This window comes from Elephantulus edwardii, unplaced genomic scaffold, assembly GCF_000299155.1.
Source record: "Elephantulus edwardii isolate Elephantulus edwardi_28Jun2011 unplaced genomic scaffold, EleEdw1.0 scaffold00058, whole genome shotgun sequence".
Classification (NCBI taxonomy): Eukaryota; Metazoa; Chordata; class Mammalia; order Macroscelidea; family Macroscelididae; genus Elephantulus; species Elephantulus edwardii.
This window is the reverse complement of record NW_006399808.1, coordinates 5,740,497-5,744,985: the sequence shown is the minus strand read 5'-3', so window position 1 is coordinate 5,744,985 and position 4,489 is coordinate 5,740,497.

Genomic DNA, 4,489 nt, shown 5'->3' with positions numbered 1-4,489 from the left:
GAGTACTGAACATCTCAGCGATGCCTGAAAGAACAAACAAATCTGCCTTAGAGGAAATGCAACCAGGGTGCTCCTTGGAGGCAAGAACGGTGAAACTTGGCCTCACGTATTTTGAACATGCTCTCTGGAGGGGCCAGTATGTGGACAAAGATATTATGCTGGGAAAGGTAGAGATTCAGCTAAAGAGAGGATGGCCCTTACTGGCATGAATCAACACAGTGACTGTGATGGGCTTGAGCACAATAGAGATGTGACAATGGGGCAGGATAAGGCTTCCCACAGGGTCGCCAAGTATGATTCCTGGTACGGATGAGGTCCTCAGTGGAATTGCTGACCAAGAGGTTGCATCTGAAGTCCAAAGAAGCTGAGTGAAATGCTGAGAGTCACACAGTGTGAGGCAGAGCCACAGAAAAGCCCAGAACCCTCTGCTTAGTGCTCTTATCACTCCTCTGACCTGCCCTCCATTGATTCATAGTCTGTGAAACGTCTTAAATGTTCTGCAGTACCTTCTGCCTGTTCTCATGGCAATCTCAGTTTATGTTGCAGTAAATGTTATCTTAATCTCAACTGATTGAGGAGTGCTTAAAATAACAGCGTCACCAAAGTTCCCTCTCAGATTGTAAATCACCCACATTTGGCTCTTTGGAGAGCATCTCAGGAGTGGTTCTGGGAGTTCCGGGGGGTGGAGGCATCTGGAAGGCCCACCTCAGGACAGAGTTTGAGGTATACTATCTACAACCTACATTGGGATATGGGCCTTTAGGGCAGAAGATCCACTGCGAGGAAGTTCCTCTGCAGATTTGCAGCAACAATTAAAAAGAACTAAACCGAACCTGGTTTGGGCCTAGAAGGCCCTGAACACAGTCAGGAGAAGCAACCCTTGGGGAGGGAGGACATGATGCCTATTCCAGTCTCCCGTGTCCCATTCACTGACGAATGGGAGGCCGTTCTCTTTGGCTCTGCTGGAACTTTTTCTCAGTCTAGGGGCTGTTGTTTCTGTCATTCTTCCGGAAAAGTGGAATCCTAAATGTGGGCAGCTGGTTAGAACTGGAGCCTTGGTGACTTCTGAAAGTTATAACAAATGGAAGTCATTATCACCATTGCCCCCCTTTACCTTTGTGCTACTTGAGGCAGAAAATGATTTTTCCCCCCCTCCAGTTTGTTTTGGAGTCTTTCATCCAGAGAGAAGGGGATTAGCCTATGGCTACAATAGTGCTTACAGGGCCTTTTGACGTGCTGCAAATGTTTACTTATCCAGGTACAAATAGGTAAAAGCACATAGTTAAAGCTCCCAGCTGCAAGGTCATTTACCTTTTTAAAATTCAGCCGCATGTGCCGACTGAAGTCGAGGGCTGCCGGTATGAGCCATTAACTGCCTGTTGTACGTAACCTCGCCTTGTCTTACACGCAGCTGCGTGCGAGCCTGGTGCCGTGCAGCCAGCCCACCGTGCATGCCTTGCGAGCAACAAAAGCAGTTTAACTTGTGATCGCTGATCATATGATCCACTTACAGGGTGCAGGCTCAGTCAAGTAGAACTGGTAAATCATTAAAAATGCGCCTCAGCGCTGTGCCTGCTGAGTAAAACATCATGCTAACATCTCTCCTCCTATTCCCAACCAGTTACGGGGAAGGCGCTGGAACCAGCTGCAGGTTGGAGAAATCCCTTGTCACTTAGCCTAACATGGTGAGATTGTCAGAGGCTTGCAGGCCACTTGGAGAGGAAGACACTGAGATAGAAGTGATTGTTATGCTTTCTCCTGTCCTTTGCTTCTTCATTAGCTCTGCTTGTCTCCGGTCGGGGCTTTCTATTTTCCAGTCCCTAAATTGATATGACCTGGTGGTAAGGAGCTGCACTGCCAAATAGAAAGCAAGCAGTTCAAATCCACCAGCAGCTCCGTGGAGGGGATGGGCAATCTCCTCTGGTGCAATTTATTGCCTTTGAAAACCTGCTGGAGGGTCAGCTGTAAGTCGGTTCTGACTCAACAGTTCATAACAACATAACAAACATACCAATATCTAGGAAGCTCTGGTGGCCTTAGTGGTAAGGAGTCGCACTGTCAGAGGTCCTCAGTTTGAACCCAACAGCTTCTTTGCAGGAGAAAGATGGACATTCTCTTCCCATGTGATTTACTGCCTAAGAAAAACTGCTGGAAGGTTAGCTATGGGTCAGTTCTGAGTATCTGGTACATAACAACTTTCTGATATCTGAGGGATTTCTTTCTGGTGAGTTAGTGGTAAGCAATTGTGTTGCCAATGCAGAGAGTCATGGTTCAAATCCACCACGTGCTCTGTGGAAGATGGATGGGCAGTCTCTTCCAGTGTGACCACATGCCTCTGACAACCTGTTGGAGGGTCAGTGGTGGGTTGGTCCCGACTTGATGGTGCATGGCAGCAGTAACCCTCCAACCTCCTCATTGTCACTGAGTGGGAACCAACCCATAGCTGATGCTCTACTGGGTTCCCGCAGTGGTACATTGCCTGGAGGATATTATCTTTTACCTAAGGATCTGCTGGTGGATTTGAACCACCAGGAGAGGCTAAGCTTTTGGGTTAGCAGACTATACCTCCAGAGCTCTATATAGCCGTACCTATGTATGTGGACATATACACACAGAGACTAGCACCCACTGGTCTTTTCAGGGATGGTGGGTGGGGAGAAAGAGGAGGAAGCACTCTCAGGATAGTAGACATGCATTCTGATGAAGAAAAAGGGAAGTTGTACACAGCCTGACCAAGATAAACTGTGTCACTAAGAAGTACACAAGGAAAAGTGATGCTTTAGAAATTATTTGATAAATATAATTTTGCAAGAAAACCACGTGGTCATACAAATATGTGATTACAACCATGTAATAAACACATATGTTTATAGGATAAATATGTCATTACTTAGGTGCATACTACGTTATCTATTTGCAAATGTATATAAAAGTCTGTGTGTGTATGTGTAAATCCATAAAAGATAAATATAAAGGCTAAAGTAAATCATAAAGGTTACACTGTTGCAGATGCTTTTTTAGACATCATCAAATACCTCCCAACGCTGTTTTTTTGCAGGGTTTGAAGACTGAGGACCACAGTTTTGTGAATCAATGCAGTTAATTAGCTTCAGAAATGATGAGAATAGCACAAGATAGGATGGGGTTCAGACCTGCTGTCCTATAGCATCATTTGAGTTGTACTTGATTCGGTGGTACTTAACAAGAATCACAACAGAAGTTCATAAACTGTATGTCCCACATCCTAATATGGTGAGAAGTGTCTGGAGTCCTAAAAGCTTGTGAGTGACCATCTAAGATACAACGATGGATCTCTGTTCTCCTAGATTGAAAGATGGAACCCAAGGACTCAAGTAGAACGCCCAGGTAGTCCTCAATCTATCGTGTATTAAAGTCAGGGCACGGTGCACTTAAGGAGACTCTCGGTTTGGTTTTGCACATCTCCTTGTTAGTAATATGTACTATGTACAACTTTAATGTGCATAACTGACTGTTGTCATTTTTGTTTGCTCACCCGTAGATATTTAGTAGTATGACTTATTGTTCAAAACACTACCATTACAGTAAGCTATGAAAACTTTAGCAAAAGCTGTTGAGTTAGCATCAGAATGGACTTAAGATGGGGTCGTTAGACCTGAGCCCCATTGTTGGTCAGGGACAGCCTGTAGAATACAGGGTTAGTCATCTACACAAAGCACAACACCATCTGCCCAGGCACCAGGAGAACTGGATGGTGCTTGACAAGGATACCACTACTGACCGTTCCTACCTGGGCCACAGTAGATTAATCTTAATAGAATAAGAAGAAAATGGAGAACAGAGAGTATACTGGACTAAAAAAGATTGACGACACAGTGTGAAAAGTGTAACTAATAGGACTGAATAATCTGTGTCGAAAATATTAACTAAGAATACAATTTGATGTGTAAACCTTCCCTTTAAACCGCTTAAATGCAAAAAACTCAAGAGAATTTAAGGTGAAAGTTCACTTAGCAAATTTTGTTCTCAGTTAACATTTTCTACGTAAATTATTCAGTGATCAAAATGTTCACTCTCACTTTTAACATAATCAAGTATTCTTTTAAAATATTAAACTCTGGCTATTACTAGAGTTTCTGCATGGTGTAAACTGTTAACTCCCTTGGCTCCTGACCAAAAGGTTGGCTGTTTAAGTCCACAGAGAGGCCCCTCAAAGAAAGACCTCGTAATACATTAAAAAAAAAATCAGTCCTCGAATACCGTGTGGAGCAAGTCCTACACACATGGGGTCACCAGGAGTTTAAGTCAACTGGACAGATATTGGCTTCATGTGGTGGAAGAATGAGAGGAGCTCCTCAAAGGGAAGACATTTATCTCCCACCCCTGCTTCCCACCCATCCTCACCCCTCTGCTCCCACCCTCCCCCGCTTGGCTCCTCATACACGTTTTACTAGTTATCTATTTCTACAATAATGGTTTTGTACAGTATTTGTCCTTAGTTCACTTAGCA